This window comes from Dasypus novemcinctus, assembly GCF_030445035.2.
Source record: "Dasypus novemcinctus isolate mDasNov1 chromosome 12 unlocalized genomic scaffold, mDasNov1.1.hap2 SUPER_12_unloc_2, whole genome shotgun sequence".
Taxonomy (NCBI): domain Eukaryota; kingdom Metazoa; phylum Chordata; class Mammalia; order Cingulata; family Dasypodidae; genus Dasypus; species Dasypus novemcinctus.
In genome coordinates, this window is record NW_026688130.1 from 201,060 (window position 1) to 218,022 (window position 16,963).

Below are 16,963 nucleotides of genomic sequence, written 5' to 3' on the forward strand. Positions count from 1 at the left end.
ACGGTAACTGAAGGAATGTCAAATTGCCATCCTGGGGAGCTCTGCCACGTTCTCTAAGACGTCAGGAAGAATCCCCCTAGAGTACAAGGACAATGACTAGTGGAGGAAGATGGTCTCCTGATGGACACTTGATATTGATGACTGTGTGTGCTTATGAACCTTCACACTCGAAATTGAAACTTAGCCTTCTGTTACAGGGTGCCTAAGAGTTGCCTCCTGGGAGCCTCCTCGTTCCTCACGTGCGGCCTCTCTCTAAGCCAAACTCAGCCTATAAATACATTGTCTGTCCCCCAGTGTGGGATATGACTCCAGGGTATGAGACTCCCTGGCACCGAGGGATTACTACCAAGTACCAACTAGCAATGCCACTGGAAAAAGACCTCGACCAAAATGAGGAAAAGATAAAAGAGAAATCAGTTGAGGTGCTAAGAGTCTGCAAAGGGAGGTGAGCCCAGAGGTTATCCCAGGGTTGATGCTTATGCATGTCTCAGCAGGGTCTCTCACTGCCAAAGTCGATGCTACCCCAGAGAGCTGGTGTCCTGAGTGTTCTGAAACATCCAGGCGCTGGAGCCAGGCAGACAGCTCAGGAGTTTGGTGCCCTGCCAGTGGTCCCTACTTTGGAATTTATGGTCCCGCCGAGTGCACTGACTTGGGCCCAGTTGTTTCCCCACACGTGGCTCTTCTGTCCTTCTATTTATGTCTGTAATTAGCACTGAAGTTAGTCCTGTAGAGGCCTGCGTGTCCTCCAGGTAGGTTGTAGACAGGCCTTGGTGGGCTGCTTCCAAGGGCAGCGTGGTGGGGAGGTGCCTGAGATTAGATAGGTAGAGGTGCAGGTCTGTTGATGGATGCAGCGCCTTTTGTTATCCATGCTCCAGCTCATAGACGTGTGTGTTTTTTTTCCTCCAGTTTTGGCTGCCGTACAGTTGCTCTAGGAATCATTGCACGGATACAGTTTCGTTTGTTTAGGAAAGACTTTTTGGAGTGGAGTCAGGATGAATTACGGTAAGTTCACATTTTTAAGAAACTGACAAAATGTTTCCCAAAGTGGCAGCACCGTTTTGCATTCTCACCGGAAATGTGTGAGGATTCCAGTTTTTCCACATTTTCTTTAACGGTTGGCATTACGTCTCTTGATTTTAGCCATTTTATTATCTATAGCAGATTTTAGCATGTATTTCCCTAGTGATGAAAAGGATCATACGTTTCTCCTTTGGTAAATGTGTATTCTCGTATTTCTCCCATTTTTAAGTGCTGTTTGCCTTTGTTTTAAAGAAGCATACAGTTCATCCACAGTGCACAATCGGTGGTATTTGGCACAATCACAAAGTCATGAGTTGATCCCCTCAGTCATCATTAGAGCATTTTCGTTAGTTCAATAATAATAATAAATGAAAAAAACAACTAGTAAAATACATCACCTCTTGATCTCTCTGTGCTTCCCCTGCTGTCCGCAGATCCCATTTCTAGGTATTTTTGCACAAATACTTTTTTTCCCTCTATACGTTGATTTATAGTGACATCTTACGTAGATGGAATCATACGTTATGTTACACAGTGCAATTAGGTGAGAGTAGTGCAAGCCTCCTGTATTTGTCCCGTTGTGTCTGGCTTGCTTCACTCAGCATCCCGTCCTCCAGTTCATCCATGTTGTCATCGGGTTCACGACTTGACTTCTTCACACCCCGGCACGATGTTCCTCCGTGTGAATACAGCACAGTGTGTTTCTCCAGTCACCGGCTGATGGACACCCGGGCTGTTTCCGGCTTCTGGCAGTTGGGATAACGGCACTCTGAAGGTAGGTGTGCAGGTGTCTGACATGTCAGTGCTCTCAGTTCTCCTGGGAATATGCCCAGTAGTGCTGTTGCAGGGTCCCGTGGCAAGTCTATATTCAGCTTCTTTAGGAACTGCCCGACAGTCCTCCACCGTGGCTGTGGCCTTCTGCATTCCCACCAACAGTGAATAAGTGTTCCTGTCTTTCCTCATCCTCTCCAACACTTGCACTTCTCTGACTTTTTCATAGTGGCTATTCTGATAGCTGTGAAATCACATCTCATTTTGATTTGCGTTTCTCTAATCATTAATGATGTTGAATATTTTTTCATGTGTTTTTTGCCATTTGTATTTCTTCTTTGGACAAATGTCTATTCATGTCTTTTGCCCATTTTTCTATTGGGTCGTTTGTCTTTTTATTGTTGAGTTGTTACATCTCTCTCTATATCTTGTACATTAATCCCTAATTGGACATGTGGTGTCTAAGTGTTTTCTCCCATTGAATTGGCTGCCTTTTCCCCTGTTTGATAAAGTCCTGGGAGGTGCAAAAGTGTTTAATTTTCAGAAAGTCCCATTTATTTAATTTTTCTTTTGTTGTTTGTGCTTTGGGAGTAAGGTCCAAGAAACCACCACATACTACAAGGTCTTTAAGACATTTCTCTACATTTTCTACTAGTAGTTTTATGGTCCTTTTTTTTTTTTACAGAAACAATAAATGTATAATAGTTGTGAACTTAAAAAACATGTAACATCTCACTCTACCACCAGTAACTTGTATTGTTTTTAAACCTTTTAAACTAATGATTAAAGAACATTGTCAAAATATTACTACTAAACAAAGTATTTTTCCTCTAACCAATACAATTATTATCTTTATATCATTTATATATGAACATACATAAAAAAGTCTATAGCAAAAGTTGTGAACTTACAAAGCAAACATGCATAACGTCATGCAGGGGTCCCATACATCAACCCTCCACCAAAACCTTGTATTGTCATGGGACGTTTGCTGCAAACTATGAAAGAACACTGTCAAAATCTTACCACTAATCATAGTTCTTATCTTACATTTGGTGTGTTTTTTGGCCAAACCGCCCTATTATTTTTTAAATATGTATATTTTTATGACAAAAGTTGTAAACTTATCAAACAATTATGCACATGTGCAGAAATCTGATTATTGTCATGTCCATAGCGTACATTTGGCTCACTTTTCCATACTGCCTCAGTATCAACACAGTACATCTTTTGCATAGATGCAAGAATAGTATATTATGACTACTAACCACAGTCCATAGGTCCCTCCAGCTGTATTATTCCCATGCTTCTCCACATTCCCAACACCTGCCCTGGTAATATACATTTGTTGTAGCTCACAAAGGACACTCGTGCATCTGTGCCATCAACCACAATTCTCACCCACCTCTTGGTTTACCGTGCTATCCAGTTCCTAGATCATTCCCAAGCATTCCGTCAATTGGCATTTACATAACTAGACTACGATTTTCAGTCACATCCCCATTTATAAAGTAGCTGTTACTCACTGTGTGTTACCATCCACTCTATACATTTCCCCAATTTTACAGCACAGCTAACTATAATTTCTACATACATTAAACATCAGTAGTCCACTCAGTTCCCCTCTTTTCTCCTTCAAGAATCCACCCCCTACCACTCGGTCTTGAAGATATTTTCCAATAATTTCTTCTAGAAGTTTTACGGTTCTTGTTTTTATTTTTAGTTTTTTGATCCATTTTGAGTTAATTTTTGGATAAGGTGTGAGATAGGTGTCCTCTTTTCCTTCTTTCAGCTATGGATGTCCAATTCTTTCAGCACCGTTTGTTGAATGGATTGTTCTGCCCAAGCTGTGTGAGTTTGACAGGCTAGTCAACAATCACTTGACCATACCTGTGAGGGTCTGTTTGTGAACCAGAAATTTGGTTCCATTGGTCTATTGTGTCTGTCTTTAGGCCAGTACCACGCTGTTTTTACCACTATAGGTAGGTATTATGATTTAAAGTCTGGAGATGAGGGTTTGCTTTTCCTTTTTATGGTGTTTCTGGCTATTCAAGACTCCTTTCCCTTCCAAATAAATTTAATGATTGTGTTTTCAATTTTTTCTTTAATGCTGGTGGAATTTTTATCAGGATTGCATTAACTCTGTATATCAATTTGAGTAGAACTGGTATCTTAATGATATTTAGCCTTCTAATCCATGAGCATGGAGTGTGCTTCCAGTTATTTAGGCCTTTTTTAATTTGTTTTAACACTGAGGTGCAGTTTTCTGAATACAAGTGCTTTCCATCATTGGTTAAGTTTATTCCTATTTGAGTTTTATCTGTCGTATTATTTTCCCCACTTTTTTGACACTCTTGGTTACTCTTTTTGATATAATCTTCATTTCTAAACTCTTCCAGGCCTCTCTCTCCTGTCTTTCTTTTGCACACCCTTTAGTATCTCCTGAAATTCTAGTCTCTTGCTTAGAAATTCTATCAGTTTCTGTTTATCTGTGAATATTCTAATTTCACCCTCATTTTTGAAAGGCAGTCTTGCTGGATATAAGATTCTTGGCTGGAAGTTTTTCTCTTGTAATATCTTTAATATATCGGACCACTGTCTTCTTGCCTCCATGGTTTCTGGTGAGAAATCCGTACTTAACCTTATTGAATATCCCTTATATGTTATGCATTGGTTTTCTCTTGCTGCTCTCAGAATTCTCTGTCTTTGGCCTTTGACATTCTGATGAGTATGTGTCGGAGTCGGTCTATTCGGATTTTCTGGGATGGGAGTATGTTGTACTTCCTGGACAGCGATACCTATTTTCTTCAATAGGGTTGGGAATTTTTCTACCATTATTTCTTTAAATAGTCCTTCTGCCCCTTTTCCCTTCTTTTCTCCTTCTGGGACACCCATGACACATATGTTTGCATGCCTTTTGCTGTCATTTAGTTCCCTGAGACCTTTTACAATTTTTTTCCATTCTTTTCTTCAACTCTTCTTTTGTAAGTTCACTTTCAGAGGCCATTTCTTCAAGCTCACCAATCCTTTCTTCTGCCTCCTCAAACCTGCTATTATATGATTCCAATGTTTTTTTTAATTTCATGAGTTGCACCTTCTTCATTCCCATAAGATCTGCTATTTTTCTATGTCTGCTTTCAAAGTCTTCTTTGTGCTCCTCCAATGTCGTCTTAATATCCTTAATCTCTTTAGCCATCTCATTGAATTTATTAAGGGGATTTGTTTGAACATGTATAATTAGTTGTCTCAACTCCTTTATGTCATCTGGAGGCTTATCTTGTTCTTTTAACTGGGCCGTAGCTTCCTGTTTCTTGGTGTGGATTGTAATTTTTTGTTGGTGTCTTTGCATCTGGCTTCCTAGAGTATTTATTCTGGGTGCAATCTTTCTCTTTAGTTTAGGGCTTCCTATCCTTCCTCCCTTGCTGATTGTGCAGTAGGAGCCAAGCATGTAGTTGATGCTGTGAGCTGTGGAGTTTCAAGCCCCCTTCATTGCGCCGGGACCAGTGAAGCTTCTTCCAACTTTCTCCTTTGCCAGGGGTAGGGACAGAGTCACAGCCCCTGTGACTGGAATAATCCACATGCAGGCCTAGACTGTAGTTGCCCAGAGAGACTGATGGAGCCTCACATCCCTTTCTCCCCTGCCTGGGGCAGGGATGGAGCTGCAGGTGTGGGCAGCAATCTATGCAGTGCGGGTCCTAAGATGACCACAGTGGCGCTGGTAGACTTCTGATTTTCAGTCTGTGCCAGCCAGAGTTCCCTGCAGTTACCTGTACAGGCTGGTGCAGGGCTCCTCAGTGTCCTCCCTGCCAGAGGCAGGGCTGAAACTTAGGCAGGCTGCAGGCTGATCTGCGGGAAAGAAACTGGTTCCTGCTGACCCTGAGAGTTTCAGTCAGCCCGGCTTCCCCTCAGGCTGGGGGTGGAGTCAGAATGGCGTCTGCTGGCCTGTTTCTGACTTTCGGCTTGGCTCGTTCTCACCCTTCCTGTTCCCAGGGTTATCTCTTAGCCAGCCAAGTCTCCCAATCAGTAGGTGAAATGGGCAGCCAACTGTCTTCTCCTCCTGTTTCTGGGAAGTGGATCTTCCAATTCCTGTCACAGAGCAGCTCCTGGGGCGGCTCGTGCCGCCAGAGTAGGATGATCACGGGCCTCCCTGGCTTGGCCGGTAATTTCCCAGAGAGGCTGGCTCAGGTCCCCGCAGCTTCCTCCCTGCTGGCTGGCGGTGGCACTGGGGCCTAGGCTGGAGCTGCAATGTGGTCTTGGTGGGAAGAAGCCGGTCCCCGCCAGCACTGGGATCCTCAGTCCACCCCGCTTCCCCTCGTGACAGGTGTGGAGTTAAGATGGCAGCTCCCGGCCTCTTTCTGACTTGGACAGGCTCAGACTTCTCAGGATTATACTGTAGCCCGCTGAATTTCCTCATCAGTAGCTGAAGTTGGTGCCCATCCATCTCTTCCTCACCCATTTTTTAAAAAATTGTATTTACTTATTTATTTATTTATTTCTCTCCCCTTCCTCCCCCACCCCCGGAATCTGTGTCTCTTTTTGTTGCATCATCTTGTCGTGTCAGCTCTCCGTGTGTGCCACACCACTACTGGGCACTCTGCACTTTGTTTTGCACTGGGCCGCTCTCCTTACGGGGCACACACCCTGCGCGTGGGTGTCCTGCGTGGCATGGCACTCCTTGCGCACATCAGCACTGCACATGGGCCAGCTCCACACGGGTCAAGGAGGCCCAGGGTTTGAACTGTGGACCTCCCATGTGGTAGACGGACGCCCTAACCACTGGGCCAAGTCTGCCGCCTCTCACCAGTTTTGGGAAGTGGAGCTTTGATTCCAGCCTCGGAGCTGCTCCTGAGGCGGCTTGTACCTCCAGTGGAGGATGGCACCGGCCCCCAGGGTGTGGAGCCTCTACTTACGAGTCTTCTCTGCAGACGGGCATCTCCTCCTTCCACTCCCCCAAGGATGTTGCAGGAAGCTCTTCTGGCCTCCTGGAGCCCCCAAACAATGCTTCAGCTGGCTCAGAGAGCTCTGGGTGTTTGCTAACTGCCCTGCAGCAGGAGCGGACTGTAGGAGCCCCTTACTCCTCTGCCATCTTCCTGGTTCTCCGGTACTTGCTTTGACATTTAGGTGTTTGATCCATTTTGAGTTGATTCTTGTATAGAGAGTGAGATAGGGGTCTTTTTTAATTCTTTTGGTTATTTATAACCTGTTCTATAGGAATTTGTTGAAGAGTCTGTTTTTTCCCATTAACACAGACTTGGTAGGCTTGTCAAAAACTGCTTGACCATAGAGGTGAGAGTTTATTTCTGTACTCTCAATCTTATTGCACTGATGGGTGTATCTCTTTTTATGGCAGTGTCATGCTGATTTGTCCACTGTAGCTTTGTAATATGTTTCAAGGTCAGTGAAATTTTTCCTATGTTGTTGTTCTTTTTCAGAATACTTTTGACTCCTCGTGTGCACTTTCCCTTCCAAATGATTTGGCAATTGTCTTTCCTATTTCTGTAAAGTAGACTGTTGGAATTCTCATTGGTATGGCAGTGAATATATCAATCAATTTGGGTACGATTCACCTCTTTATGATATTTAGTCTTCCAGTCCATGAACACGGAATGTCTTTCCAATTGTTTCGGTCTTTTTAAATTTCTTTTGGCATTGTTTTGTAATTTTCTCCTTATAGGTCCTGTGCTGCTTTTGTTAAATTGATTGCTAGATGTTGGAGTCTTTTTGTTGCTCTTGTACATGAAATTTTCCCCTGATTTCCTCCTCAGGTTGTGCAGCACTAGTGTACCTAAACATTACTGATTTCTCCGTGTCGATCGAGCTGCCTGTCACTTTGCTGAACTCAGTTATTAGCTCAAGTAGCTTCGGTGTAGACATTTCAGAATTTCCTAAATATAAGATCATGCCTTCTGAAAACAGAGTTTTCCTTCCTCTTTTCTTATTTGGATGCCTTTATTTTTTTCTCTAGTTGCTCTACCTAGAGCTTCTATTGCAATGTCAAAGAACAATGGTGCTAGTGGACATCCTTGTCTTGTTCCCGGTCTCAGAGAAAAAGCTTTCAGCCATTCCCCCTGGGTACGATGTTAGCTGTGGGTTTTTTCTTATGTGCCTGTTACCATATTCAGGAATTTCGCTTCTACTCATCTGTTTTGAAATGTTTTTATAAGAAACAGTGTTGGATTTTTTCAAATGCTTTTTCTGCGGTGATTGAGATGATCATTTGGTTTCACTCCGTTCACTTTGTTAATGTGGTGTATTACATTGATTGATTTTCTTGTGTTGAACCAGCTTTGCCTACCAGGAATAAATCCCATTTGGTTTTGATAGATAAGTCTTTTGATGTGCTGCTGGATTCAATTTATAAATATTTTGTTGAGAATTTTTGCATCAATCTTAATTATAGAGATTGGTCTGTAATTTTCTTTTCCTTCCAGTGTCTTTGTTTGCTTTGTTATTACGGTGATGTTGGCTTCCTAAAATGTGTTGGGTTATTTTTCTTCCTCTTCAATATTTGGAAGATTTTAAGCAGGATTGGTGTTAATTCTTTTTGAAATGTTTAGGAGAATTCACCTGGGAAGGCAGATGGTCCTGGAGTTTTCTCTGTTGGGAGATTTTTTAAGACAGATTCAGTGTCTTTAATTGTAATTGGTTTGTTAAGTTCTTATGTATCTTGTAGTGTCAATGTAGGTTAGGTTGTGCATTTCTAGAAATGTGCGCCTTTCATCTAGGTTGATTAGTTTATTGGTATACAGTTTCTGGGAATGTCTTCTTAGGATCCTTTCTAGTTCTTGGGTTGCCCCTTTTCATTTCAAATTGTATTTAGTAGGTTTTTTTTTTTTTTTTTCTTTGTTAATCTTGGTAGGAGTTTGTGAATTTTACTAATCTTCTCAAAGAATCTGCTTTTGGTTTTGATTTTCTCTTTCTTTTTCTTCTCAATTTCATTTATTTCTTCTCTAATCTTTATTATTTCCTCTCTTTTCTTTGAGGATTGGTTTGCTGTTTTTTTTCTAATTTCTCATTTTGTTCACTTAATTCTTTGAGTTTCGCTCTGTTTTCTTTATTAATACAGGCTTTTAGGTCTATAACTTTGCCTCTCAAGACTGCCTTTGCTGCATCCCATTAGTTTTGATAAATTGTGGTCTCATTTTCATTTGTCTGATTTCACTTGCAATTTCTTCTTTCACCCAGTAATTATCTTAGAGTGTGTTGTTTAACCTCCACACATTTGCCAAGTTACCTTTTTCCTGTCTGTTATTGATTTTATTTCATACCCCTATGATCTGAGAAGATGCTTTATATAATTTCAATCTTTTTATATTTATTGAGAGCTGTATTATGCCGTACCATGTGGTCTATCCTGGAGAAGGATCCTTGGGAACGCATAAAGAATGTATATCCCAGTGAATTTGAATGCTGCCTTCTGTCTATGTCTGTTAGGTCTAACTCATTGATTGTATTGTTTTCAGTTCCCTCTTTCCTCGTTGGTCTTCCGTCTAGTTCCATCTAATGATGTGTGAGGTATTTTGAAGTCACCAATGATTATTGTAGAGATGTCTATTTCTCCCTTCAGTTTTCCCAGAGTTTCTTTCATTTATTTTGGGGACCTCGGTTAGGTGCGTAGATATTTATGCCTGTGACATCTTGTTGGTTGATTGTCCCTTTTGTTAATATTTAATGGCCGTGTGTATCTCTTCGTACTTTTTTGCATTTATAGTCTGTTTTCTCCAATAGTAGCATAGCTACCCCTGCTCTTTTTTGGTTACTATTTGGATGGAGTATCTTTTTCTGACCTTTCGCTTTCAGGTCTCTGGTTTGGCATACCGTGTGTTTACGTATTGCTTGGCTGAGTAGCCTTGGTATAAATTTCCCCCGAAGAGTGACACTGATGGAGAAGAGAGGGGAGGGTCTAGGACTCTGGGATGGCAGAGGTGATACCACACTTGGGACATGTGATGAGTCGGAGTTGTGAAGGAAAGAGGTTGACATAATGATTTCATGATATTATATATTTTAATGATTCATTATGACCCCTACCCTCAACACTGTCCAGTACCGACAGCTGCATATCAAGAAATGGCAGCTTCCTGGTGCTTTTCCTTTTTTCTCTCTAATAACTTTTTTTAAAAAGATTTATTTTATTTCTTTCTCTCCCTTCCTCCTTCCCCCGCCCCATTGTCTGCTGTCCCTGTCTGTTCCCCGTGTGTTCTTAGGCAGCAGCACTGGGAAACTTCGTCTCTTTTTTTGTTGCGTCATCTTGCTGCATCAGCTGTGTGTGTGGTGCCAATCCTTGGCGGGATGCACTTTATTCACGTGGGGCGGCTCTCCTTGTGGGGCGCACTCCTTCTGTATGGGGCAGCCCTACATGGGGCCCCCGTGCGTGGCGCAGCACTCCTTGTGCGCGGCGGCACTGCGTGTCGGCCAGCTTACCCCACGGGTCAGGAGGCCCTGCTGATTGAACCCTGAACCCTCCATAAGTAGACGGACGCTGTATCAGTTGAGACACATCTGCTTCCTGCCATTTTTTTTGGTAAAGCCACTAGCAACCTTTACTTTTGCCTTTAAATTTAAAAAAAAAGATTGTTTGATTTAAAAAAACATACATTTTTTCACTTTAGTAAATTTTAACCTAAAACAGTTAGAAAAAATACTCTAAAATATAATAAAACCCGTTATATTTATTTTAATTTTAATATTAGAAAATAAAAAAGGAACTTATCCATTCACTCATCCCAAGTGATCACTGCAAGTACATTTTCCTTCAGGCTTTGTTTTCGTTGGTATTTTACATACATATTATTACAGAATTTTATGTAACCTCAGTTTGGGACAAGGTGCCATGGGGTGACCTGGGCCCTGAACAGGCCTCCACTGGGGCAGAGGGCCCTCAGCACTTGGGCAGCTCCCAGTCGCGCCTGCTGAGTACCCACTAGATAGAAAGCTGGGCCAGAGGAGCTCCCCTGCTTGCATGGGGGGGCACCCCAGAGTGCCTCAGTCTTTATTATGGGTTGCATCGTGGCCTCCACAATGACATGTCAGGTCCTGATCTCCTACACTATGGCTGTGAACTCATTTATGAACATGACCTTCAAAGATCCCATTCACGACAGTGAAGCCAGTCTGCATAAGGGTGGACCTCAACTCAGTACGACTGGAGTGCTTGTAAGTAGAGGAAATTGGGACCCACTCAGGAGTGGAAGACAGAGAAGAGATGGCCAGGTGGTGGAGGCAGGGATGCAGTTGTGCGTTGCTGGCAACCTGCCACCAGAATGCTGCTGACCGTAAAAGTGATCCTGCTGACATGCCGATTTTGGACATCTAGCCTCCCACCCTGCAAGACCATAAATTCCTGTTGTTTAAGGCAAGAGTCAGTGGTATTTGTTAGAGCAGCCCAGCAAGTGAAGAGTGTTAATGTAACCTTTCCCCTGGAAAGCTTACCCTGAGGCAGTCAAGGCCACCCCAAACTCTCCACCCCTCTCAGTACTTAACTGGTGAAACTCCTTGTTGACCTTAAGGTGATTGGGAGGGCAGGGATCAGTCCTGCAGGACTGATGTTGAACAGTTCCAAGCACACACTTCACCAGAATGCATTGGGAATGGACATGTGGCCTTACAGTAGAGCCCTCTCCTCGTCTCTGTTGGCTGAAAGTGACTCTAGTGGCCTGGAGAGTCTGGTACAAGTCCCCGGCTTCCTCCATGTTGGAGTCGTGGCTTGAGCCCAGTCTAGGTCAGCAGTCACACCTGCGTGGAAAGAAGCCTGTCCCTACCTTCACTGTGAATTTAAAGTAGCCCTGCTTCCTCTTACGCTGGAGGCATTGTTTAAATGAAGGCTGCCAGTCTCTTTCTGAGTTGTACAGATCCAATCTTCAGCTGTACTTCATCCAGCCAAATTTACTCATCAGTGACTGAAGTAGGCACCCAGTCATTTCTTCCTCCCCTGTTTATGGGACATGAAGCTTCCAACTCCATCCAGGAACTAGTTCCGAAGGCATCTTGCCCTGCCAGTGGGGACTGGGCACCAGGCTCCGCAGCATGTAGTGCTTTCCTCATGAATCTTCAGTGCAGATATGCAGTCTCCTCCTCCCGTTCTTCCAAGGATCTTGTAGAATGCTCTTCAGGCCTCCTGGGTCCCACAAACAGGTTGAATCGCCAGGTAGCTCTGGATGATTCTTAACTGCCCTGAAGGGAACTCCCTAATCTGCCAGCATCTTACCCTTCTTACAGTACACGTATTCTCCAGGTTCCCTATTAAGGAAACTAATTAGTGCATTTCATGCAACCACTGATTCAGTGATTCCATGAGTGGACATAACTATCAATACTCTGTTTGAGCTTTGGAAACCATCACAATTGCTCTTTTGTCCACAATATTTTCCTCTACCTGAGGATGGGTGGGATCAAGGGAGTTCACTTCTGCCCAGTAGTTTATCAAAAATTGGGAATAAAGCTCACTGAGAGCAATCTGAAATGGGAGGTGAAACTTCATCATGAGGAGATTGTTGTTGTTGTAGCTTCATTCAAGTTTAGTGCTAATTTGGTCCCAGCATTGATTCAAGTATTCAGCTAAGTTCTGGGAGCTTGTCAAGACTGGAAACACCAGAGCACCTTACCCAGGTATTAGTTGCATCATATTCATCAGACTGTGCAGATTTTTTTATTGTTATTTATTTATTAATTCATTTTACTTTTTAAAAAGTTACTTTGATTACGTGAATGTTACATAAAATTATAGGGGTTTCTCACATACCCCAATCCCTACACCTCCCACATTTTCCCATATTAGCAATATCCATCATTTGCGTGGTCTGTATCTATCACTGCAATGTCATTCAGGCAATTCCCAAGTCCCAAAATTACCCCGGTATTACACCTGATTTTCCCTCTGCCTGCCCTCAGAACCTCCTGTGACCCCTGCCTCCACATCAGTCATATAAGTTCTTACATTGCTAGAATCACAGTAAGTCTATAGTCGATTACCAGTATATCTATTTTAGTGCATAGTTCACTCCTCAATCCTGAGTATTCTGGGATGGTGATGCCCACTCCACATCTAATTGAGAGGGGTCTTTGATTCCGTAGGGCAGATGGATGGGACTCTCTTGCTTTCAGTTAGTTGTAGACTCTCAGTTCCTTGGGATGGTTGTTGTCCATCATCATCTCCTTCTTTGTTGTCCTAGGTGAGTCCAATGAACTAGAGAGTAGGTGTTGCAACTCTGATGAGATTCAGGGCCCAGCTGATACAGAGGCAGCAGAAAGATTGAAGTGTCTTAGACATATGCTGTACTAATTATAGGTTCAAATAGAAGGGTCAGAAAAGCCATGTGTAGGGAAACCACAACCTAGTCCAACTCTTTCACACTGGGGAGCATAAGTTCTAAAGTACGGCCCATTGTCAAGGCAACAAATTCCTCAGCTCTCTGCCCTGACTTTAGTGTCTGCCTGTCTCCAGAGCCAGCAGTAGCCCTGCTACTTGAGGTAGTATTTACTTTGGCAGTCAGTGAGATCCTGCTGAAATTTGCATTAGCATAACCTCTAGAATGACCTTTGATTCACTTTGAAGTGTTCAGCCACATAAACTCATTTTTCTTTAACTTTTCCCCCTTTGATCACAGTCTTTCTCCAGTTGCATTGCCAGTTGGTGCTTGGTAGTAATCCCTCGGTGCCAGGGATGCTCATCCCTGGAGTCATGTCTCACGCTGGGGGAAGTTTTCTAAGGTGTTTCATTTTTATTTTTTTTAACAATTTTCATTTATTTCTCTCCCTTTCTCCCCACCCCCCAGTTGTCTGCTCTCTGTGTCCATTCACTGTGTGTTCTTCGGTGTCCGCTTGCGTTCTTGTCAGCGACACCAGGAGTCTGTGTTTCTTTTTGTTGCATCATCTTGCTGTGTTAGCTCTGTGTGTGTGTGCGGCTCTCTTCTGGGGCAGGCTGTACATTTTTTTGCATGGGGCAGCTCTCCTTACAGGGCATACTCCTTGAAGTGGGGCCCCCCTACGTGGGGGACACCACTGTGTGGCACGGCATTCCTTGTGCGCATCATCACTACACATGGGTCAGCTCACCAAAGGGGCAGGATGCCCTGGGTTTGGACCCTGGACCTCACATGTGGTAGGCGGACGCTCTGTCAGTTAAGCCAAATCCACTTCCTCTAATCTGTTTTTAATCTCATCCATCATGTCTTTAATTCTCATAAGCTCTGTTACTTTTCTTTGCTTGCTGTCAGATAGTTCTTTAAACTCACCCAGTGTTTTCTTAATATCCTTAATTCTTCAGTCATATTTTCCTTTAACTCCTTGAATTAATTTAGGAGATTTCTGTGATTATTATTGATTCGTTACCTCAAATCGTGTATTTCCTCAGCATATTTGGTTTGTTCCTTTGACTCGCCCATCTCCTCCTGTTTCCTAGTATGGCTTGTAATTTTTTGGTGATGTCTTGGCATCTGAATATGTCTGTGAATTTATGCCGATGACAAATTTCTTTCTGTTACTTAGCGTTTTTTTATCACAGCTCTTCTTTGATTTTTTGTTCAACTTTTTCTAAGTCTCAAAAATTGCCTAGTTTGTGTTATCAAAATTGACCAGAGATCACTGTACATACAGGGCAACACCTATTCCAGTGATGAAAAGCAAAATGTCAAAACATTTTTTTATGATATTTTTCATTTTTTAATACACCAATTTATTTTTACTTTTAGTTTTTCTTAATTATTATGTATTCTATTTCTAATCATTAAACCTGTCGTAACTATTTCATTTTCCTATTTATTGGCAGTATATTAGTCTTCACTTTTGAAGTTTTGGATCACAGTTTCCAGTCCGGCCAGCAGTTGGCACTCATCAGTGAAATAGTTCTTTCAACTTCCACTTTGAGTGCGTTTAGTCTGGACGGTGCCAAGATGTAAAGTAAGCCCTCCTGGGCAAATTCACTGAAGAGAAGCTCTCCAACTCACCCTCCCTCTTCCCTTGTGACAGTTGACAGGGAGGAAGGCATCTGTTTCCCTCTAGGTCAGCTGCAGTGAGGCAGGGGTTTTATCCAGGTTTAAAGTCTTGATGGTGGGTAGAGGGAGCCCTTCCTGGTCTCCATTCAGGTTTAGTAACTCCTGTTTGTTTTTTCAGGTCCTTTGACTTTCTGTGCCTTGTACCCCTAGCGTTGTGCAACACTGTCCTGGTCTGCTGACCGCAGAGAAGGTGCCTCACACAGTTTTTGGCCCTTCCTCTATTGTTTTTTCATGAGAGAGTTGAGCCCTGCCTTCCTGCTCTGGTACCAGCTTCCCAGAACCTGTCCAATTTGTTTTATTTTTGATCCTTCGTTAAGATCTGTAGAGTAAAGTATAGGGAACCCCATTCTGTATTTATAAGAAAATGCAAGCTCAGGAAAGAACTGGCTTGTTCAGCAAGTGTCCGAAGTGGCACTGGGCCAAGGCTTGAGAGGATCCAAAACTGCACTCTGCCTAATACACCCCATCACTGCCAGGGGTACCGTCTTGACAGAGAAATCCTCTCAAGACAGAGTCCAAGTCTTCAGAAAATATTTGACGTCATTAGCCACATTCTCCTGTTTTCTTCCCACCTTACAGCAATTCAGACCAGCTACCCTTTGTCCCTACTTAGAAGAGTGTTAAGAAAATCCAACAGGAAAAGTAGATTATAACATTTCACATTCATTGAGGTTTTGTTGTCAGGATAGCTCAAGAAAAATCAGGAGACATTACCTTTTATGTTTTCAAACTTATACCAAAAGGATAATATTTTTGAGAATAACTTAATGTAGTCTCAGGTTCATGTGGATAACAGTTTCCTCTTCCATTTCTCCCCTCTCTCTTTTGTAAAAAGGAGCTCTGAGTAGATCAACACTTACTCTTTCCACTTCTTTGAAGTCATCATCTAGCTTGGTTCCTTCACCTCCTCCAAACTTCTCCCTCACTTTCTGTTGAAAATAGCCAAAAAAGATAATTTTTATAAATCAGGTTTCTTTTAAAAAGACATGGTAAAAATAGTACGCCCTTTTACCAGCATCATCTAATGTAATCCCACATCATGCTATGACATACGTGAATAGTCCATTTTCAGAGGATGAAACTGAGGCTCCAAGAGTTTAAACAGTTTACCATGAAGGACGGATTCAAACTAGCACCTTCTGAATTCAAGCCCATTACATTGATCTTTCGAATGTATAAATTATTACATGACTAGTAAATAACATTTTTGTCTTGAAACTTCTGAGGGAAAACTGCCGCATACATGAATCCTTTGCTTCTGGTAATGGATGTAACATGCTACCTAAGTAGAAAATTGCTGCTGTTTCAACCGATTCCTCAGTGGGCTATTGAACAGATAATGGCAGACATCTATCAAACTGATAAAAAAGTCAGCCAAGCTGATCTTATGTCTTGTTGTTTTATAAAGCTCCTTGTAGCTATCTCCATCCATATGTTCATAAGATGAACTATGTGGAAAGATGTAGGGGGCATTTCTTTGGTACCAAATCATTTCTCATTATCAGACATTTTATATTAATTAACTTACATATACAAATCATTTTTCACATGGAAAATTCATGTGTGTAGAAAACCTAGATTTAGTATTCTATTCTGAAATAAACGTTCAAATTAAGTCTATTAAGAATGAATAGGGAAACGGACTTTGGCCCAGTGGTTAGGGCGTCCGTCTACCATATGGGAGGTCGGCGGTTCAAACCCCGGGCCTCCTTGACCCGTGTGGAGCTGGCCATGCGCAGTGCTGATGCACGCAAGGAGTGCCGTGCCACGCAAGGGTGTCCCCCGCGTGAGAGCCCCACGCGCAAGGAGTGCGCCCAGTAAGGAGAGCCGCCCAGCATGAAAAGAAAGAGCAGCCTGCCCAGGAATGGCGCTGCCCACACTTCCCGTGCCGCTCACGACAACAGAAGCGGACAAAGAAACAAGACGCAGCAAATAGACACCAAGAACAGACAACCGGGGGGGTGAGTGAATTAAATAAAATAATAAATCTTTAAAAAAAAAAAAAAAAAAGAATGAATAGCGGGATGAGAAGAAAAATACTTTGGCTTCAGAGACAGGATATTAAATGTTAATGACATAGACTTCATTCCTCTTAAAATCCTTCAGTATAAAGTTAGATGCTTTTCACTAATATGCCCCTGCATTGCCTAAGGTATCACACAGATATAGAAGTTGGTTTA

At 42.6% G+C, this 16,963-nt stretch overlaps 1 long non-coding RNA gene across 1 annotated transcript in view; it reads left to right on the top strand.

The window, feature by feature from the left end:
• The first annotated feature begins 218 nt into the window (after positions 1-218).
• Positions 219-16,963, top strand: part of LOC131277406 (uncharacterized) — a 51,472-nt gene continuing 34,727 nt past the window's right edge. Inside the window, exons 1-3 of the long non-coding RNA XR_009184576.2 lie at positions 219-445; positions 907-1,002; positions 1,623-1,795. This is a non-coding gene — a long non-coding RNA (uncharacterized lncRNA). The remainder of the gene's footprint in view (positions 446-906; positions 1,003-1,622; positions 1,796-16,963) is intronic.